The sequence below is a fragment of the Pseudopodoces humilis genome, chromosome 2, assembly GCF_049639895.1.
Source record: "Pseudopodoces humilis isolate 2021_Gansu_Grassland_sample_001 chromosome 2, ASM4963989v1, whole genome shotgun sequence".
Classification (NCBI taxonomy): Eukaryota; Metazoa; Chordata; class Aves; order Passeriformes; family Paridae; genus Pseudopodoces; species Pseudopodoces humilis.
In genome coordinates this window covers 97,910,358-97,933,181 of record NC_142201.1, presented here as the reverse complement: position 1 = coordinate 97,933,181, position 22,824 = coordinate 97,910,358, and the positions used below count along the sequence as shown (strand labels likewise).

Sequence of the window (22,824 nt, the reverse complement as noted above, 5' to 3'; positions counted from 1 at the left end):
AAATCTTAATATAGGTATGCAGATTCCAGCTCTTAAAAGTCTGGTTGCAAGCAGTAAGCAATTAACCCTCTAAATGCACGTCCCCATAATTCAGCTATCAATTAGCTTTGTCTTAGTGCCTCACAAACTGTTACAAATGAGATGTAGGACAATCTGTCAGAAGCAAGTTGCTTGGAAATGTAATTACCTGGCTTATTTGTAGATGAATGTTTTTGACAGAAGCTTTAAGGAGGGGAAAGCAGAAATTCATGTGGATATATCTCTGCAAAATTAAAGCTACTTCTCCCACTTCTATCCTATTAAAATATGAGGATCCTCCTGCTCTCTCCTTGTTTTTATCTGCAGGTTTACCAAGTTATTGCCCCTGCTGATATATCTTAAGCAAAAAGAGAAATTATGATATATTAAGTAGAAGACAAAGAGATTTCTTTGGGAAAGAGAAACTATTCAGTGTTTAGCTGAGTTTACTTCCTTCTTCAAATGTCTCATGGCAAACCGACTTTTCCAGTTCAGTTTTGTGCATCTCAGTAATTGAAAGAGGGATGCATTTCCCATCATCTATACCTTGCATGCATCAGCAGGCCATTTCTGTAAGTGCATATACGTGATGGTAGAAAAAGATTTGTTTTCTAAAAATCCATAGAAAACAGATCAAATATGTGTCCTCTATGGAACTGAACCCTGAGCTGGGATCTAGCTGGCTTTTATGAGCTAATGAGGGTCACTGTGGGTCAAGACTTGAATGAGAACTTCCAGGAAAAATAGAAGTGTAGTAGGAAGTACTCTTTACTGCATCCATGAGAGGTGCTTGCCCTTTGACTGAGTGATACAATATAGCTTGAAAGATATAGCTTGAAAGATACTTATAACAGTTTATGAAGTCTTTTGGGTTGGTGTCTGAACAGATCAGTTGCTTTTAGTGCGTGGAACAGCAGCTTCCCTCTGGAAGGTCTGGCACAATGTAATGAATGACAGGGCATGTAAATATCTGGTACTTCTAATGGGCCATAACAAAAGCTGGGAAAATAAAAACTCATCTAAACACTTCAACAATAAACCAGCTTGATGAAAAGATTTTTTCTTTTCTTTCATAATTTACAAACGGTGCACATATATTTGTACAATTAAGAAGTAAAGAATATGTTCTAAGAAGCTGAAAAGGCCACAGCAGCAAATGGATTGAGGACAACAGAGTAACTTCATGAAGAAATTCACATGTGGCAATAACATATGAGATTTGAAGGCAATGTCAGACCATGAAAACAGCTAGTTTGGCAAATCTAGAGAATACACCAGAAGAAGGATTATTCTGTCCATGCCTTACTTCCTAGGCTGGCTTTCCTCAGTGCCAGCTCTGAGACAAAATGAATTCAGGGGATATTTTCCTAACCCCACCCATGCAGCCATTCCTACAACAATATGCACAGACAACAGAAGGGCTGTTTATAAAGCAGAATGAACTTTGTTTTGTTAGTCCATAGCTTTGAATAAAACAAAGAATTATGAAGAGCTGGGAGTTTGTGAACTGGCACTGGAACAAGGGAAGTGAAGAAAGCAGAAGGGCAAAACACAGCATGTCAGAGAAGATTTAAAGTTCTGTCAGTAGAACTTTATCTTCATCACAAATCCATTTATACCAGATAAAAGTACATGTAATTAACTTCAGTTAACTTATATTGTAGAATAGATGGATTTCTTTTAAGCTTTAGTAGATGTCTTTTTTTCAAATCCTATTGCTGAAATGTTCAGTAGTCTCAAACCATAACTATGGTTTCCTATTAATGCAGCAGATTTCCAGGTGACAAGGACCTGGACCAAGACCCAGGTCTCACGTTGTAAATGCCATTCTGGCAAAAGTGAGTGCCACTCTGCATCTGAGGAAGCAAGGCAATTGAGGAGTGTTCTGTTTTGTTCTTGGTAATCATCCCTAGACTACTTCGATTTCCTGGCACCTTGAAAGAATTGCAGTGTGGAGTATGACTTTCATCATGTTGTGGTGTTACCAGGCCAGCATAAATGTTGCATATAAACTGTCAAAAAAAAACCCCAAAAAACATTGAATGGAAGACTTGTACCTTTGTTTGGAAACAATGATTTAATCTTCATTTTTCATTCTTTGCATTCTAGACTTACACTTTCTCTTGACAGAGAGATTTTCAAAGTTTTAACTCAAAAATCTCTTCAGTCTTTTTGTATTCAAAATAATGCATGCTGAAGTGAAAAACTGAACATGGTGAACACAGACACTCTGAAATTAAAACACTGAGATTTAGATTAGTCCAAGAAATTAGGCATGCATGAAGTTTTGTGAAGGGTGCAAGTTCTGAACTATGTGCTATTATCAAAAGTTCTGGAATAACTCAATCATATCTTTAATCAGTCTTTCAAAAGACTGTTCTAATTTCACTTGAAGGTACAGATTCCTATTTAAAATGAAATTTTTAGACTTCTCATCACTACCTTCAACATGTAAATGAATTAATGAAACAGCTTCTGGTTTTCATACAAATTAATTTTAAGTCACCCATGGAATCCCCATGCTAGCCCTGAATTTTGTCTGTGGCAATCTCTTCCTTCCCATCTCCTGCAACTCCTTATGAGTATTAATAGGAATAATTGCACTAAGTTGGTCAATACAAATAACCCATGCATATTAGTAAAGGACTTTTGGTCTATGAAGCAGACTTACATTTCCCTTGGCAGTGTTAGGGAGCACACAGAGAGCAGCAGAAGCACTGATTATGTATTTACAGAGCTCTAAGTACAAAGGGAAGTTTTACAGTAAGTCAGCAGGAGCACTCCCCGAGAGCCCATCTGAGCTGCTGAGGCTGAAGGATGAGAGAGTTTAGCTCCAGGGGAGCAGGGCTGGAAGTGATCTGTAGTCTTTAGACTGAGGTAGCTTCCTAGTGCTGATGTGTAGAGGTGAGCATGGCGTAATTGCCCACTCTCCTCCTCAAATAAATACAGTGGTTAATGATATGGGCATATACCTTCTGTACACCTTCATTTTAGTCACGTGCTAGGAGCCAGTGCTATCTGCAAATAACAACCTTCTGGGAACTTAATAAATATAAGTGGGATTCTGTTTGCCAAAGTGCGGTTTAATGATGAATTCTTCTTCCTTCTTCAGAAGATAAACCTCAACCTTTAATTAAGATGATGCACTGTTGCCCTTTGGGGTTTCCAAACAGGGCTTCTGAGGGAGGCTGTGGGAGGAGAAGGATAGAGATATTGCTGAAGGTAGTCTTGCCCCTGATAAATTGCAGCTGTGTTAATTACCAAAGAGTGGGAACAGCCATGTCCTCACAGCTGTGTCCAGTAAGGATGGAGTTATAAAAGAGTGGGTTGGGTAGCTGAGGTGGAGTGTGCTGGCTGTGCTGTCAGGGGAACTGGATGTGCTGGGTGCTGTAGGAGGACTGAGATGAATGCTGAGGGTTGACCTGCCACCCCAGTACTGCACAATACCATCTGTATTGTGGATTTTTGGGGGTGCCATCTCAAAACACCGATGGACTTAGAAGGTAGTATGATGATGGAGGATAAGAAGAAGTGCACTGTGGAGTCAGATGAGTTTTAAGACACCACCTATGGGTGCAATAAAAAGACTGGGGTGAAGTTTCTTAAAGATCTACTTTGTGTCAGTTCTGCTCTGACAAGGACAGGAGGTTAAGAAGAACCTTTCTAAGACAGGTGTTCTGTAAGTGAGAAATAAAAACTGACCCAAAGAGCCTCTCTTATGCTGTCCAGTTTCACCTAACATAGCTTTATCAATAACATTTAAATAATGATGAAAATAAAGGACATAGTGCTGTGGTAAGGGGAAAAAGTAGATAAGGTGTTTACTTATAGCTGCTTTGCAGAGTTTTTAATCTCTTTTGTCAACCTATACATGCACAAATGTTCACCTGTACTTGTAGATTAAATGTGCTGACACAGCCCTCTAGCTTTGCCAGCCCAAATTTTCATAGACCAGTATGTTTTGCTTTGTTTTTCATTCTCTTTCCACAGCTCCTCCTGTTGTAAACAAAAAAGTCTTTTGGGGAAATTCACACACTACAGTGGAGAAAGCACTAGGTAAGGCACAAGGAGAATTCTCTTCCTTTTTAACATTGCCCTCCTAGCTGTTAAGTGTTTGGTACCTCACAGGTGCCAGAAATATTTGCATAATTGTGTGTCTTTTGAGGAAATATAAGTACTTTTCATAAGCATGACATAATTTTAAATCCTGTGTTTGGGACAAAATGTACCTATATGTATATAGATATAAATTGAGTTTAATGAATATGACTTTCTGGCACAGATGTATGTTTGCTTAGAGATGTGTGTACACTGTAGCAGAGGCTATACAAAAGTTAATTTTGTGCCATTCTGTAGGACAATTGTGCATATGGCTAATTTGTTAAAACCTGTGTGGGGCTTTTTTAACTCTTTTTTTTGATGAAGAGTCAGGACCTCTCAGTGGCACATACAGTACTGTTCTCTGTACAGATGAGTACTGAAGCCCTGAATAAAAGAGGATTTAAACAAAAATGTTGCCACAGCAGAGCTAGCAGGAGAAGCTATGAAGTGACACATTTAAGATGCTAGTTTTCTCAGTTAGCAGTCAGATGATGGGGTCCTGCAATGGTATCTGTGGAGGGGAGTTAACAGCTGCTGTCTCCTCTTGGTGGATGACCATATTAGAGCTGATTCCTCTGGCACTGCTAATTAGTGTATAGAGAAGAATGAGGTGCAGAGGATGGTGGTGCTTGTCATTCTTGATGCACAGCAATGTTTAAATCACAATTTGATGGTGGAATCCCCAAATTTATTTTATGTGTCTGTGTTTGTGCAAAGCTATCAAAACCTCTGTCTGAACCAGATGTCTCTTACTGTTTCTTACCATACATAAACCCCAAAATTAATTTGTTTACTACTGCAGAAACAGCAAGAGGTATACAGAAATGTCTTGGAGAAAAACTTTTCATTCCAATTCTTGTGCACACAAAAAACCCCAACAAACCTAAATAAATTATATGCTAGAAAGGCTTCTTATGTCCCCTGCTGAATTTACATGTCCATGGGTATCATAAAGAATTGCAACTTCAGTATGCATGCTCGATTGTGTATATTACAGTTCATTAACCAGCCCTCAGGCTGACTAATTGTGCCAGATGGTATAATTTCTGTGTGTACTTGACTTGCCATGAGTGTTACTATCTTGATTCTAATATTTATCTGTAGTAAGTGTGTGTGAGGGGGAAGGGTTTCTAATTCACAAGCACCTTCCCTGAAAAGACCAATTGCAGATGGAAACAATTTAATGAGTTGTGATTCCAGATATATCAACATGAATGTGAACAGTCAGCATTCATCAGGGAAGAAACTGAATAAAATTACAACCTTCAAAAATCTTCTAATCAGCCTTTGAGCATCCTGCTTCGGAGTTGTGGGGAGGATCATGACCATGCTGAAGGCAGGCAGGAGCAAAAGAAATCATGTTTCAAAGTTTAATGATAAACCTCTAAAATACATAATTGTATTTTATTTGGTGTTGATACATAGATATACTCCATCCAATTTTTGCATTCTCCTCCAAGGAACATTGTTCCTTAGCATTTGGAAAATTTGTCCCTTCTTTCTTACCTTCTCTCCCCAAATTTATACGTGGGTAAATTTTGTCAGGATGAACATGAGATTGCTTTCCTTAGGGACTCAGTACAACATTGTGTGTTCTTTTGGCTCTTGGATGAGAAGTGTTTTATTTATGTAGGTAATTTTTCATAACAGATAAACAAGTCAAATCAATCCCAGTGAAATTTCTAAAGGCAGTGAGTGGAACCACTTCATTCAGCCTGAATTTCACTAAAGAAGTGAGTGCAAAACCTGGTAGGGCACTTTTGTTGGAATTACTCCTCCAGTGATCTTCACACAGTTCAGAGGCTGTGATTTCAGATGGAAAGAATGATTACTCAAAGGGTTCCTTCTGTAAATATGTTTTGTTGAGGAAAAAAGTAATCTGAGCCAGGGAAAAAGCCTTCAATGTAGAGTAGGTAATAACAGCAGGATGCTCCTCTGTTTCTTCAATCCTCCTTCATGTTTCTTTGGCTTATAGAACTTTATTTCCTGTTTATGAAATGGCTGTATTTTTATTGTGTAGAATATACTTAACTGTGTAAAATTCAAAGAAATCCAATGTTTTATGCTCTTAACTTCCTCCATAGGCTGTTTCTTTAACAATGTGTCATAGAATTAAAATATTAGTATGCAAGATTTTGAAGCTGAAGAGGCAGAGAATTTTGGAAGCAAAGTTTATACACCTCTGAAGACACTGGAGACACTTAGAATGTGTATTGAATAATCATGTCGATAGGCACAAGATCCTGAGCTGTAGTGGGATTGATTTTTACCAAGCACAAATAATCTCCGATTGTGATACTAAAATAAACAAATAAACTGCTGTACTACCACATTGTTTCACAAAGAAATGGGAGTTCCAAGAAAAAAGGTCTGAAATAAAAGCTAAACTCTTATTTTGCTTTCTGATGCCTGACATAACTTCTTATACCATCAATAACTGACAGATACATAGATTTACAAAAGGCATATTAAAAAGCAAATCTTCCTGCAAGCTTCTTTAATTGTGTCATAGCACAGCACTTATAGTTTAATTTTAGCGGTAATTAAACCCCTTCTCTAGTGCATCTGAACAGAAACGGCACATTCTTAACAGCTTCTTGAAACATGCTGTACTTTTTTTTCTTTTTGGGTAGCAGGCAAGGCTGAATGATTTAATTTATTTAAAAAATGTGGTTTGGACTTGTGTGCTTGGGAGGCTTGTGTGCCTGTTGCTAGGTTTGCCTTTCAGTGCTATGGCAACCGCCGGGAAGCGTGGCGCAGCAGGAGCTGGCGGCCGCGCCGTGCATCCCGGAGGAATCCGTGTCCTTGGGGTTAGCAGACAGACCCACACCCAGGGGTTTGAGGGGAGATGAATGTTTTTAAGATCCTGTGGCTTCAAACCCACCTGCCAGTCTTGTTCTCACTTTTCCTGGGGGCTGAAACTGGCAGCAGAATCTAAGTAGGAGCTCCTCAGTGGAACAAAACACATGGGCAGGGAGAAAGAGATGGGCAGGATTTTTTTAAGCTCATCAGAAGTACGCATAACCTTACCTGTCAGCACCTTGAATTGTCCAGAACTATGTGCAAATGCAGCTCATGCTATTTATACAAGATGCCTTGATAACTTCCAATATTTATTCCAAATATTGGCATCAAGCAATTAAACACCTTGCCTAAACTATCTGGCCTTCTGGCTGATTGAGGTGTTTACTTTTCTGAGTGCAGTAATTTTCTATGAAAAGTTGTGTTCTTGAAAAATAGGTCTTTGAGCTGTGACTGTGCCCCTGAGTGAATAAGGGACAGTGAGCTTGAGCACAGAGCTCTGGGATTCACTCACTGCCACCACCCTGCCTCTTTCCAGGCTGCAGTGTTTGCCTTGGACATACTTTGATTTGGGTACTTTGCTCCCTTAGGTTTGAGCTTAAGATTGCATGACCTCATCCTGTTGGTAAATGTTTACATACATGCCATTCCCAAAGGAAGTGTGGTTTTTACCCCTGCTGCAAAAGCACGTGAGCTCTGGTCCCCACACTTACCTTTGCCTGGCAGCTGAACCCCTGCAGGCCTTTCCTCTGCCTGTCTCTGATGGCACCTAACAAGGTGCAGTCACCCCAAAGTCTAGCCTGGCTGGAATGGGACACACAGCCAGTGGGCACTCCAGAGAAAGGATTGCAAGATGTGGGGCATGGGGTGTTAAACATCCCTTACAGCCCCTCTGTCTGAGAAGGTTTTTAATTTAGAGGCAGTAATTCTTGGCTGAGTATAGATGATTGCATTGCTATATTAAGAGTGCTTGTTGCTCCTCATTTTTTACTTTTGTGTGTGGTTTTGGTAGGTAAGGATCAGAAAGGGATTTGGTGCTATTTTGGGTTTGTTTGTTGTCAAAATATGTATGACTGGGTTTTTCAAGGTCCAAGATAATGCAAGCACTGACTTCTGTGATGTTTCTTTCACTTGGAAATAGACATGGATTTTTACTTATTTAAGGTACGTGTCTGTTGTGGTTTGATATTGGCCACCACCAGGCACTGTGAAAGTTGTTCGCTCACCCTTTCTTGCTCTCAGCTGGGCAGAGGAGAGGATGAAAAATAAACAATGGACTCATGAGTTGAATCCAGGACCAGGAAAAAACACTCTAAGGGCAAAACAGGTTCAAATTTAAAGGTATAAAGTTAATTTATTATTAACAGAGCCAGAGGAGTAAAATAAGCCTTTAAAACACCTGTTTTCCCCCCAGCCCCTTCCTCTTTCCTGCTGACAGTGTAGGGAGATAGGGTGTGGGGATTTTGGTCATCATCGGTTTGTCACCCAAGAGCTTTTTCTGTTCCCTCAGCAAGAGGAAGCTTTCCTCTGCTATGCCATGGGGTCCCTCCCACAGGAGACAGTTCTCTGAGAACTTCTTCAGAGTGGCTCTAATTTCACAAGCAGCAGTCCTGCCAAAACTGCTGCAACATGAGTCCCTCCCATGGGCAGTCTTCCCAAAACTGATACGGCATGGGTCAGTTGTCCATGGGGTGCAGTCCTCTAAGGACAGGCTGTTCTAATTTGGCAGCAAGGGCTCTCTCTCTCTTTATGTCTGGAAGCCAGAGCCCTCTCTCTCCATTTGGTCTCCCCCTGGATCACAGCTTTCCTTGGCATCCACCTGCTCCGGCACGAGCACTTTCCCCATGGACAGCGAGCGGATCTCTGCATCCCCTGTGGACCTCATGGATCACAGGGGGACAGTTTGTTTCACCACAGCCTGCTGAGGAATTTTGGCTCTGACACTTGGAGCACCTCCTCTCCCTCTTTATTTCCCACTGACCTTAGTGCTGCCATGATGTTTACTCTTACATGTCCTCACTTCCTCCTCTGCTCTGACTAGAAGAAAAACTGCTGCTCACAGGTACCATTGTCAACAAGTTCCCCAAATTCAAAGATTCCTACAGGATCCCTCAGCACTGAGAGGTTAATCTCCTCCTCTAACTCTCCGTGCTGGAGAGTCACTCGCCATGTTTTCACTGCCGGCCATGCGGTCCCACCTCCACCACTTGGGCAGTGGCAGCCACCACGGCATTGACGCTGTTTAACGCCTCTCCTCATGCAGGGTGCTGGGAAGGAGAAGCTGCTGCTGCTGCTGCCCCTGCCCTTCTGCCTGCAGCACAGCTGGCCAGGGACAGCCAGGCAGGCAAGGCTCCCTGTGGGTCATGCTGGTGGAATGGTGGTGGCCACCACACCATCTTCCCATCCCTGGAAAAAACTGCATGTGCGTTGTTTTGATTTTCTTCTTAGATCATCAGAGAGGAGTTACCAGCCCCTCCAATTGGGCCAGCAGCATCTCCATCTTCAGAGACTGGCTCTGTTGGACATGGTGGAAGCTTCTAGCAGCTTCTCACAGAAACCACTTCTGTGGCCCTCTCACAATACCAAAAAACAAGGCCATGCCAAATCAACAGGGTCCCTGTGTGGAAGAGGTTTCAAGTGGCTGCTGGAGCAATCTGATTTGAAGCTTTCTAGTTACTCAGTATTACTTTTGTTCATAAGCTAAAAAAAAATCAAAATTCATTTTACTACCTATGTGTAAGCTACTAGGTTTATATTTTCTAATACCTTTCTAGGTATTAGTTCATAGTTGAATGTCAGCTCCTGAAAAACTTGCCAAATATAAGTGGCTTTTGTTTTTGTTTTTTTTTTTGTTTATTTTATGTCTTAAAGCTGTGGTATGTGTACCCCCATTCAGCAGGCTTGGATTTTATTAACTGGGCTTATCTGTGTGTAATCCTGACACTTGCAAACCCTCCATATGTCCAGGAGCTAACTTCCAAGGCACGAGAACAAGTTTTCTATCAGTTTTAAAAATTAATGTATAGCATTACTTTTAAAGTTGCATATTCATCTTGGCTTAAATTTTGGGCAAATCAGCTGCCCGTGTCACAGCCTTGATTTTGATTTTTTTCTCATTTGTCTATCTTGCTTTTCAAGATTATCTGGCCATTGTGAGTCATGACAGAGGCAGCAGGTATAACCTAGAAGGAAACTTGTTCTCACTTTGAGGCCCCTGGTTGGTGCAAGGAGCAGCACTGGCTACTCAGTACTTTTGCCCTTGTTCATTGGACACTTATTGACTCGCAGCAAATTAGCACAGTTGAATTAATTCTGAGTTACTGATGAGGGAAGAGTGTCCTTACGCTGTTCCATTTCAGCCACTTGTAGGGGGTTTTAATCTGTTTTCAATACATGGCCAAAACCCCAGGAAGGTGATGCAGCCTTCACTGTGTGCCGGGAGGAGGGTAATAGCAGCAGTGCCAGCAGTGGTAGCAGCTTGTTCTGCGCTGAGAGGAGCATCAGGGCTGCAATGAACCTGTGACTGCCTGATGGAGCTCCTGGGTGACTGAGGCCTTCAGGCTGTGTGTGGGGAAGGACCAGGTGGCAGCAAGGGCAGACAGCAGCTTTGTCAACCAGACCATCCATCACCAGCCATAATGCCCTGCAGGGGTCTTGAGGACTGGTAACAGGCAGCCATGACCTCTGTGTCCCCCTGTGGTATTACTGCATGCTGGGACTGAGGAAGAGACCCAGAAAGAGTTCCCAGGGGAGCATGCAGCTCTCTAGACTTGCAGGTGCATGATGTGCCTGGGGTATTAGTCTGAGATCAACAATGACAATGTCTGTGGGAGGTGTACACAGGTAGAAGAGCTGCTCTGCTTGTTGACTGAGCTTTGGGATGCAGTAGACAGGTTGAAGAGCATCTGTGAGTCTGAGAAGGGGGCTGACTGAGGGAACCCTACTGTCCTCTCTGGAACAAAAATATTAACTAGGTACAACACCTGGCAAGGAGTATCTTGTACTCTCTCTCCAGGCAGAAGGCACTGACTTGAGGGACAGAGGTAAAAGGAAATCAGTCTCTACTGGGGCCAGGGAGAGAACCTCCTCCTTGTCTCCTTGCCTCTCCATGTTACTCAACAGCTATCAGGCTCTGCAGTTGGATGGACTGGGATATAATCTGGTTGAAGAACACATTCTTGAGGCATCATCACAGTCAAGTTGGCTTATTTCCCTTGTTGAGAAATATATTCAGTGCAAGGAGATCCATTTGCAAGCTGTGGTGAGAGTTGCAGCGTGGCACCAGCCAGGTGAGGGGACACTCAGAGACACGGCAGGAGCTGACAATCCCACACACTTAGACTGCAAGGGTATGAAAAACAGGGTTGCAATTGTTTTGTGTCCCTCCTTGGAGCCACCTAAAATGTTTGAGTTGTTATGTTGTTATTTAGTTATTGTACCAAGATTAAATTATTTGAAGGATCTTTGAGATTCCACTATGGGAAACCTACAGTCAAACTGGTGAGGAAGCCTGGTCTGACTGTGAGTGTGGGGTGTGGAGCTGTGAAGGGGTTTTAGTTCCATCTCAGATGGTGCAAGTGGTCCTGGATTACTGGGCAGACAAGTTTTCTTGACACCCACATCAAGATTGCCTCCCTGAAGAAACAAGAGTAAATTTATGAGAGGAGCATCAGGTCTGATCTATTGACCAAACCTGCCTTTACAAGAAGCTTGCAGCTTCTCTGGCACTTGTGTTAAAGATATTAACAGGAGACCTCCTAGCCTGATACATGCTTTTACATGCATGTACCAATGAAGTTGTAGTTAGAAGTCCAAAGGTTGTCAAAAGAGAGCTCAAGGCCTTGGTTAGATTGGAAAAGGGACTGGAAATGCAGGTAAGATTTTCCTCTCTCCTCCCAGTTGTAGGGAATGACAATGAAAGAAACAGGTGGCCTATCAATGCCTGCATCCTGAATGAGGGTGTGTTAGTGTGGGCTTTCATGCTGCACCACAATGCAAATGAGTACACTGGAGCAAACATACATGTCTGTATGTGAAGGCAGGCAGTATGTGGGACAAACAAAAAGAGATGATAGCTTTGTCTCTGTCCCAGAGCTAAGACATCGCTGTCATGAGTGAGACTCTGGAAGATGTTTTCACAGTGATGAAAAGCTGTGGTGTTCACAGGCTCCTCAGGGAGAGGTAGGTGGGGCAGGCAAGGAGGAGGAGGGATGCTCCACGTAAGGGATGACTACACAGCACTTACAACTAAAGGTGATGTGGCTGAGAAGTTCTGGCTAAGGACCAGTAAAAAAACTAATGAAACAAATATCGTCAGAGTTTACCAAAGGTCCCCCTGCCAGCAAGGTAACAACAATGTATTATTCTTGAAGGAATTAAGGGAAATCACTACATTGGTGACTCCTGTCCTTATGGGCAATTTTCACTTCACAGATATTAGCTGGGACTGTCATACTGTAGGCATTGAAAGGGTTAAGGAAAATCCTGAAACACTTTGAATATTACTTTTTGATACAGGTACCAAGAGAGCTGATTAGCAAAAATGCCCTGCTGGAAGTGTTGTTGGTCTGTGGATGAAATGATGTTTGGTGTCTGTCTTGGCTCCAGTTATCACAAAGTGGTAAAGTTTAAAATCTGTGGTGATATGAAAAAGCTCTGTTAGCAGAGTAAACATCCATGGCTTTTGGGACAGCAAACTGTAGGCTCCTCAAGGATTCAGTTAGTAAGGTCTCATCAGAATCTGCTTTTGAAGGAATTTGGGTCCAAAAATACTGGTCAATATTTAAGACCACAGGAGCAGGTAATTCCAGTGCATCAAAGTTTACGGACTTTGGAAGTCAGGTCAAGTTTCACAGGAGGTTCACAGAGATACTGCCACTGCAGGCAGAAAATTCATATGGCTTAAAACTCCATTTGAAAATGGGCAGTAAGATGTGGGATCACAAAAAGGCTTTAATCATGTTATCAGCAAAAAGAGGACTCAATAAAACATTGGTCTGCTACTTGAAGAGGTTGGTTAGCTCACAAATAAGAATGGAGATAAAGCAGAGTGTACTAAAATAGTCGATGTTAGATGTGTCGATGTGCAACAAGCATCAGTGCCAGGTTTTGCATCTGGGGTGGGATCATCCTGGATGTGTGTACAGACTGGAGGACAAGGGGCTGGAATGTTGTCCTGCAGGAAGAAATCTTGGGGTTTGGTTGATGGTAAGATCAGTATGAGTCAACAGTGTGCCCCGGTGGATAAAAGGGCCAACCCTACCCTGGGGCAGGAGCAGAGGGGGAAGTGGCCATATCTCCCCTCTGATGTCTGGGGATGAAATGGCAGCACTGCACTGGGGGAAGTTCACATGGGATACTCTGACCACTGAGAGGCTGCTAAGCACTGGAACAATCTCCCTAGGGAAGTGATCAAGGCTGTCAACCTGTTGATGTTCAGAAGTGTTTGGGCAATGCTCTTAAACACAAGGCTTAACTTTTAAATTACTCTATGGGTAGCCAGGAGTGTGACTCAATGATCCCTGGGGATCCCTTCCAAGTTAGGATATTCTGTATACTTGTTTTCCTCTTCCAGCTGAAAGAAGATGATGCACATTATGATATTTATATAGTAGTGTAAATTACATTTGTTTGTTTTTTCCACATGCCTATATTTATGAAGCAAGGAAGCTGTATTTCACATTCTTGTTTGCAATATCATGGAAATAAGAAAGATCTGGAGAGAAAATATCCTGTTTCTAAGTTTTCTCACAATAGTTTTTAATGCTTTCATTCTTTTCTTACCCTCTGCCACTGCTTAAAAGAATAAAATCTGTTAACAGGCATATGTGATCAACAGCTCCTCCTACTTCAAATCTGTCTTTAAGCTTTGCTTTTTGGGAGTCCATCCTACATTAACCTTCTGCTAGAGTTTATATCAAACCAAAAATGCGGTAACTATGGTGCTTTGCAAATGTGTGTGTTTGTGAAATTGTGAACTTCTGCTTTTGTTAGTCTGTTGATAGGGTATGGCTGAAATCTACTGGCAAAAGTACAAACATAGGCTCTCTGAAAATTGAATGAACAGTTACTTGGAGACGCACAAAAATTGAACTTTCATCCATTTAGGAAATAAAGCGTTCTGATTTAACTGATATTTTAGAATAAAGCGACATCTTCAGATTCTGAGGAATCAATTGTTTCATGACATAAGACAAATAAAAAGATGGTGCTGAATGAACTAGTGGCTTAACTGAAGAAACAGTGTGGTCTAATTCCATTCTTTGATTGTTAAAATTTATCCCTCTTTTGGATAGGGTTTTATGGAAAGTTTTGTTTGCTTCATTACTGGAAGGTTTAACATTGCTTTTTCTAAAGCTGTTTTTTAGAATTCTCTTCAGATGTGTGTGCTCGAGGCTTTTAATGACTACTGACTGATTCATTCATTCTGGTCCATTTTCAAGGCTGTGCCTCTCTATCACAAATGTCAAATATATTTGTATCCTGAGGGATCTCCATCACTCTGGAGATTTATTTTATTTTATTTTATTTTTTTATTATTTTATTTTTATTTTATTTTTATTTTATTTTATTTATTTTATTTTATCAGAATATCTGAAAGGGAAAAGGATGTTGAAAGCTACAAAAATAAAAGATTTAAAAAGAAGCAACATACCCACAGGCTATCTCTGACTGATAAGAATTCAAGAGGCTGAGCTTTTTTCCTAGTGAGTGACCAAATGAAGCTTTTCTGTTTGACATTCTCTTCTGCTTCTTCACCTGTGCCACACAAAGACTTTTAATCTCCATCTGCTAAATAAAATCTATTTCTAGGTCAGGCACACCTCACACTGGAAAGGGAATGATGTGGCAGAGATAAAGGAAGGTTCAAAGCTCTTCTGCTTTTACTCCCAGACATTATATGGTTAATCTGTTTACTAGGAGAGGTCTGAAAACTAATGATAATTATTTACTTTCTAAAGTAAATGCTACTCCTCACCTTGAAGTCATTTCAGAAGTGATTGAATATTCATGAGTTTTTCTTCAGAGTGGGATAAAGGCTTCTCCACCTGGTTGTGTTCTTACCGATATTCAGGAGAACAAGGAATGTATCTTTCAGAGTAACGAACACCCAAATTTATTTTCTGCAGAAGGAAATAGCATGCTGTGTGAGCTGACAAAAAAGGAAACCTTGAACAGTTTGAAGGCCACACAATGTACATAATTCTGGAGTTCAGCTCTGACAGATGCGTGAGACTCACTGTAACTTGTTGGCTTCTAAATCCTTTTAAAAAATGATGTAACCAAATATGACTACAATGTAAAAATTATTGGTTTGTTGTTTTATTGTTTTATTTTAACTAATATAGGAAAGAGAAAGGAGAATTCTACATAAAACCACAGGGTGGTTAGGGTTGGAAGGGACCTTGCATATCATTTAGTTTCAACCCACCTGTCAGGGGCACAATTCACTAGAGCAGGTTCTTCAGAGCTCCGTCTCATCCAGCCTTAAACACTCCAGGGATGGGTTATCCACAGCTTGTCTGCACCACCCATTCCAGTGTGCATTCATGAAAATTAATTAATACTCCCTTACTCCAGATAGATGTTCAGATAAAAGGCAAACTGAAAAGAAGGCTGTGAACCTCTGCCCTTCTTTCCTTTTCTCTTTCCTTGTCTTTTCTTCCTTTCTGTCTTCATGCTGCATGTTCTGTCTTCAGCTCCACCACAGCCTGGTGCTTTCAGGTGCCATCCTGTATCATTTAACTATTCCTCTTTGTAAAAGATCAGGGTAGCAAATACTCTAATATCTTTTGTAATCACGGATTTTAGTCAAGTTTAAAATGGACATAAAAGCAATGACCACAACAAAGAAGATTGGGTTGTTTTTTTTCTGGGAAATCACACTGCTAATACCTGTTAAAAGTTATGTGCATTTCTGGCTTAGCAAAGCATGGAGTCCTGATTCTTGTGCCAAAGACTGAGAGTGTAACTCTTTGGAGAAATTAAAAGGTTATCTTGAGTTTTTGATGTATGGGCTTAGGGGGGTTGAGTAATTTTTGGTTTTGTTTTTGAGTCTCTTTTACACATAACTGATACTCTAGGATCCAAGCTCGTCTTATTGGCTTTCAGGCTTAGGAACAACAGTAAATCAGTTCTGATAATTCACCAAAAGGTGAAGCATTACTTTAGAGGATTCTTTTTTTCCTAATCTGAATCAAGCAAGGTTTTTCTTACAGACATTTTATATAGATGTAGTTATACTTCAGTTAGTAGAGAGACATTGATTATAGGACTCTTAATTGTTTGAATTTCATTCAATCAGCTGTATAAAAGACAACCGTTGAAGATGGAATTTGCTTGAAAAACAGGGAAGTTGATTTCATTTTGAAAAGGGAAGTTATATATTTTTTGAAGCTTCTAAAGAGTAAAAATATAAGAATTATGCCTTGTTAGGATAAGATGGTTTAAATGCATAGGACTTGTGGTGTATGTTTTCAAAAGTGAGGACTAGGCAGAGTTTGGGACTATTTAAAATAAATGTTTTAAAACCATATCAGGGACTTACTCCAATCTGTGCTGGCATGAATAACAGTCCTATTTCCAAAGTACTCTTCCCAACAGTGCTGAATACTAGAGGCAGTTACAGAGGAATACTAACAGAAGTTGGCTGTAATGTGCTGTCCTGGCTTCTGCATCTCAAGGCAGGCACAGGGGATTTAATTGCTGCTCTTGTAACTAGTCAAAATGACAAAGGGAATGCAGTAGCTGAGATGGAAAAATCTGTGACTCTGTAGTTTGAAGCAGAGATGTCTGTGATGGGCTATGACTGAGGTTTATAAAATTGGTGAAGGCAAGAGAAGAACTGTTATTCAGCAAATCTTACCACAGAAGAGCTGGGAAATGAATTTAAATAGATTTGAAACAGATAAGTATGTTTCAATACTGTGCATAGTGGACTTCTGGATGTTGTGCAGGAGGACACGTGAACAGATGCAAAAAAAGATGGACAAACTGTGAGGGATGACTAGTCCATAAACAGATAGAGGATAGGCAGGGATAAATTTTAACATTCATAATCCATTTCTTGTAGGTGGTAGGGGAGTACCAGAGCAATGGACTCTAGGCAGTGTTGAGTATCATGTGTCCTCCTCCTCATGTCTCCGGGCAAGGTTCTCCATGGCTCTGGCCCAGTAAGGTGGGTTTTGTGTCCTTAACACAAAACAATGTTAAGTGGAAAACAAACAAAACAGTGGAAAATTTCATATAGTGATCACTGGGCTTTTCACTCCTGGGAAGGAAGGGGTAAAATTCAAGATGCATTTTGAACCTAATGTATAGTTTCCACTTGGGTCCCAGCTTGTTTACCTTAGCTGTCATTACTCTTTTGAGCTGAAGCTGAGCTGCTGGCTTGTGGTTTGAAATCCCAGACCTAAAAGTGACATCCATTTTCATGTGCAGTACCGACAGAATGGTGAATTGCAGCTGTGGGCAGGGGCTACTGTCAGCCCTGTACCTGCTGCTGTCCTGATGTAATCAAAGTCAGGTTGCATGACTGGTTTGTCTCCTGCCCTTATACTGGGCAGCAAAGGAAACCTTTGCTTTCTTTCAGCTGAGAATGGTCCTGCTTGCTGCTCTCCTTCAGCCAAAGAGAGAATGAGGAGAAGTCCAGGACTTGGCTGGAAGGCAAGACTGCCTTTGCTGCCTCCCAGCTGAGATTTTCTTTTTTTTTCTTGACTGTGTGAGTACATAGTTCAGAATTGCTCTCTTTCTGCTTTTGGTCAAATCACAGGGAATAAAGCATGATGGCAGAGGAGCTCTTGTGCAAACACCTACCTCACCTGATGATGATGATAAACACCAGTGACTGGAAATCTCTGCTGAGAGCAATGTCTGCTTGTGTGAGTGCTTTACTGATGTACTAAACTTGATTGTAGTTATTGGTTTGAGTGGAAAAGATATTGCTGCCAAGAATAGTTATCTCTCAATAGACCTGACCTTGGCATCGGCCGTAATTTGGAGACATGGGCAAAATAATTTGACAACATGATCAAAATTATAATATTTACCTAAGTATTTGAAAATTTTGAAGTCTCAGATTGAAAGGTATGCATAATTCTTGGGGTTTAAGCAGTTACAATTTTTTCTTTCTCATTTTTTTGGATATCCAGTGTAAAGTAACCTACGCACAATTTAGCTGCTCACAATGTTTATCCCAGTACCAAAAGATAGGGCCTGAACAAGGAAATATGAGTTGCTGTTAGTGTAGATGATCATTAAAAGTCTTTCATCTTAACAAGCAGCAGCATGAATATATTATTTACTTAATTTTAAAATACTGATGTGTTGGTGAAGAAGTGTTTGAAATGTTGAGTAGACTGTTTTTATTACCTCCTGTCATTGTCAGTTGTTGACCTGAATAACACCTCCAAATATGTTGCAAAAATAATCACCATGTAGAGTATACCATGTAGATTACTTGAACAGAAGAATATTGTTTGTTCAGGAACCCAAATATCAGAAGATATTGATGTAACAAAAAAAGGGAATTTCTGCTAAAATTGGTCAGAAGCAGAAAAGCTTAAGATGGAATAATATAATTAAGGTGTGGAAATCAATGCTGCTAGGTGTTAAGTTAGGTCTTTGTAATGTAAAATCAGGAAATTAAATTAATATGGCTGGACCTATGAATTATGGCATTTAGCTACAGTAGTAAATGACAAAAAATATTATGCTCTCATTTCCATTTCTAAAAGTGCTGTTTGGTGGTGCTGCTTGTTCTTTGGGTGAGACTTGGCTGCTGGTTGTACTCTGTGTCTGCCCTCCGTGGTGACAAATTAAGAGTCGACCAAGGACAAAGGTCTGTCCCTAGGCAACATTGTTATACTCACAACTACATTTTATAGACAAAAGCAATTGGTTTATTGGCCCCAAGACACCTTTGTCTGTTTGGATGTAATTTTTGTAATTGAGATGTAATCTTCCACTTTAGAATGGTCTTGAGAACTATATGCCATTTGTGACACTTCATTTAAAAAATAAGGTAAAGTTTAGATAAACAAGGCTGCAGGCAGTGGCTGGAACGTAGCACTGCAGATTTTGCATTAGAGAATTAATCCTTATAGCTGTTTTTTCTTTCAGGTTTGGTTTCACATTTAAGTACTCAGCTGTCAGATACTGATATGCACAATCCTGAGTAACTGTTTGTACTGTCCCTGTGTGACAGGGACTCCTGTTCTTTGCCAGCTCAGCATCCTGCTGAAATGATTTTGAAAACACTTGGAGGTTTTTAAAGTAATATGAAACTTCAGTCTTCTTCTTCAAGTACCCTATTTAGAAATTGTTATAGGGCTGCTGGAAACTAGAAATCTTGCAAATTGAAGTGGGATTTATTTATTTCCAGAGGAGACTGTCACTTTTTTCTGAGGACTGAGTAAACAAAGCAACCCAAATTTTCAGAGGCATTTGTAGTTGTAATTGACAAACTCAGCTTTTGAGGTGGATGCTATCTTGAAATCCTATATAGAACAGTTTTGACATTATCGTACCCATGTTTTGGAAACTGAAGTAGCCACTATTCACCTGGGAAAAAAAGTCCCAGCAGTATTTGAGGTAGAGTTGATGTACTCATACATCAAACAAAGGTCTTCTGCTGTGGCCTCTGCTTCTGTAGAGAAAAAAACCCACAAAAGTACAAAACATTTTTTGTAATGTTTCTGCTTGTATCTTCATCACTTCAGATGCTGTGATAATCCAGATGCAGAGAAAGGGAAACAAGTTCAAACTGTTTTCTGGTATTTTATAAGCCCAAGATTTTCTGTCCAGCCATTGGCTTTTGCATATTCTGAACCAACTGTATTCACATTAACCATGTGTTCTTTTTTTCTTTTTCTTTTTCTTTTTTTTTTTTTTTTAACAGCTTGAAAATTGGAGCTTTTAGGTTGGACTTGATGATCTCAGAGGTCTTTTTCTACCTAAGTGATTCTATGATTTTTCTGATAACTGTAACATTCACTTCAGTTTCTATCTCTTCAAAAGTGTTGATATTGAAGCACAGCATTTGGGATTAATGATAGTTGAAGTGTTTAAGTGTCTCTGAAAATGAAATTCACAGAAAACATCTAAAGTGATTTTTGGAAGTATGACCATTACTCATGATGTTCTCATTCTCAAAGGTGTATATTTAGGAATTCCATTTGTAAAAAAAGGCTATTAGCACAGCTTGAAATGTTTGAACTACAAAGGATAATTGCTGGTGTGACCAAAGTTTTAAGAGGGTAATAAGTCTGTCCCTATGATGGCAGCACATAAGCCATCCAAGATTAGTTGTAAAACAATTTATCAGCCTACTATCAATCTGTATTTCCAAAAATCCTACTTGATGTGAGAGCAGCTAGTGAGAGGAGTTGAAGTAACTTTGAGATTTACCCACTTTGACCTTAAATGTAGGCCATATATGCTAGATTCCTAAAAATAACTTTAATATCTGCATTAGACTAGTTGTCAGAGTGTGTTCAGCCTCACAGCCTGCTATGTTTCAACATGACTTGAATAAGCTTTTAGATGATGGCTTTAATCCCAGAGATTTTGAAGTAGCACCAGTGTGTCTTTTAAAATACATGGGTATGAAGCAGCTGTTGGAAATAGCATACCATGGATGAACAGACTTCTCTGTTACATATATGGCACTTGCTACCATTTTTCCTTGAAAATGCATTTCTGCAATGAGCTGGTACAAGAAACATGGATTGATTACAAGGCATGGCTTAAATCAACCATGCAGTAAAGAGTGTGACTATCAGCTAATCTATGGGTCCAACTGCCTGTAGATTAGCTTCTAAAAATCTTCAACATATGCTTATCACCTTCTCTTCAGTGTATAACTTTTGCATGTGAGTAAGAGCCACACATACAGCTGGAGTGCAAAGTTGATACTGGTCTGGGGAAAGGAGTTCAGCTGGTGCCTACATGCTTTGTATCTCTCAGGCTGAGCCTGCAACCAGCCAGGCTTGGGTCCACATTCCCAATGAGACACAAAAGAAATAATGGTATTAATAAATTCAGAGTCAAATTTGTCAGAAAATAAAATATAGGAACATGAATGTACGAGTAGGTTTGGACCTGGTTGGTTACCATTTTTCTTCACTCTCTGTCTCTTGTTATGAGCAGACCTCACACACAGGATGAAAAGCTTTCATTTATTATTAGAGCCTTTAGATTTATGTGTATTAATAAAAAGGGGCTCTTGACTCAAAAGCTCAGTAGAGAATAAAGTACTGCTGTTACTCCTAGAGTGAGTCAGAGGAGTGACAAGTGCCTGCTGCTTTTGGGGGGAAAAAAAAGGGTTTCTAGAGAGACATAATTATCTTGGATAAGCAGCAGATCATCAAGTGCTATCAGCAGTTTCTGGCTTTCTCTAGGTGCTGGTGGTTGCCCACACAAGGAGAAGGCATTATCATGCCTAGAAGGAGAATTCCATAATCACAGAATCACATAAGGAACGAGGTTGGAAAAGAACTTTGAGATCATCAAGTCCAACTTATGGCCTAACACCTCCTCATCAACTAAACCATAGCATTGAGTGATATGTCCAGTCTTTTTTTCAACACCTCCAGGGATGGGTGACTCCACTACCTTCCTGGGCAGATAATTCCAGTATCCAATCACACTTTCAGTGAAGAATTTTTTTCTAAACTTCCCCTGGAACAGCTTAAGATGTCCTCTCATTGCCTGGGAGAAGAGACCAACCCCCACCTGACTACGCCCGTTTTTCAGGTAGCTGTAAAGAGTGATAAGGTCACCTCCTTTTCTCCAGGCTAAACAACCCCAGCTCCCTCAGTCATTCCTCACAGGGCTTGTGTTCCAAGCCCCTCACCAGCCTTGTTGCCTTCTCTGGATGTGTCCAAGTGTCTCAATGTCCTTCCCAAACTGAAGGGCCAGAACTGGACACAGAACTCCAGGTGTGATCATTCTTTCCCATTCAATATTCATCATGGGTATTACAATCCCTGAGCTATCATGGGTCCAGTGTGTTCAAAAGTGTTTGAGACCTGACTGGGTGGCTGATTGAGCCCTTGGAACTATTGCAGGCTAGAGCTCCTGCTGGCTCACCCTAACACAGGGCTGGGCACATCTTTGTGCTGAGCGACCCTTGCACCTTTGGTCTGACCTTCTTCAGCAAGTGTACTGAGTTGGTGGATGGCTGGGGCACAAGCTGGGAGATCTGCAGACAGTCTAAATAAGTGTGTGCTTTCTGCCTACCCCTTTTTTCTTTCATATCCATGCATGTGAGGGTGTCCTCTTTCTGCTGCTAGGGACGATGAGCAGGTCACATCTCATGCCATAGGTGTTTCAAAGCCATATGCATGTGCTGGTCGCTCAGCTGAGTCAGCCAGACTTGAAAACAGCTCAGAGCTCTAGTCATTCCCTTATTAGAAGCAAAGACTTGGGCTTTGTGTCCTCTGCACAGCATCAAATTTTCTCAGAACATGTAGGATTTGCCTCTTGTCTCTTCTCTGACAAATGGTGCTGAAATTTCCTAATGAGAGCAAAATTGTTGGAGAGATCAGGTTAAGGAGGAGAATTAGATCAATACTTCAGTCTTCTAAGTAATCTTTCCTTAGGACCCAGTCTTTAAATAACCTTTCATATCTTTCCCTCATCTTAGAGAAATATGTTCCAGTTTTCAGTCTTGCAGCAAAAAACCACTTTGCTTTCATGCTGTGTATTGAAGGATTGCTTCAGTAGCGTGAGTCCCTGTTGCCCAAAGGAAGGCCCTGGTTCTGTTTCTAAACTTCACAAATTAGGCAGAGTAGTGTAGGAGGGAGGAGTGGGAGTCTTCACAGGCAGACCTGTGAAGCTAGTTAGGAACCTTGGACTCGAAATCAATGACTTGAATGCTGAAATCTAAAAAAATTCGCACTT

At 40.7% G+C, this 22,824-nt stretch overlaps 1 long non-coding RNA gene across 3 annotated transcripts in view; it reads left to right on the top strand.

The window, feature by feature from the left end:
* Window positions 1-3,380: 3,380 nt before the first annotated feature.
* Window positions 3,381-22,824, top strand: part of LOC148184935 (uncharacterized) — a 54,920-nt gene continuing 35,476 nt past the window's right edge. The window contains exons 1-5 of one of the 3 annotated variants that reach the window (XR_015771928.1): window positions 3,381-3,521; window positions 4,009-4,074; window positions 16,994-17,098; window positions 17,693-17,801; window positions 21,321-21,725. This is a non-coding gene — a long non-coding RNA (uncharacterized LOC148184935). Of the gene's footprint in view, window positions 3,522-4,008; window positions 4,075-5,319; window positions 6,519-16,993; window positions 17,099-17,692; window positions 17,802-21,320; window positions 21,726-22,824 lie in introns of those variants that run through there. The other 2 variants (XR_015771927.1, XR_015771926.1) reach the window with 2 other exon arrangements.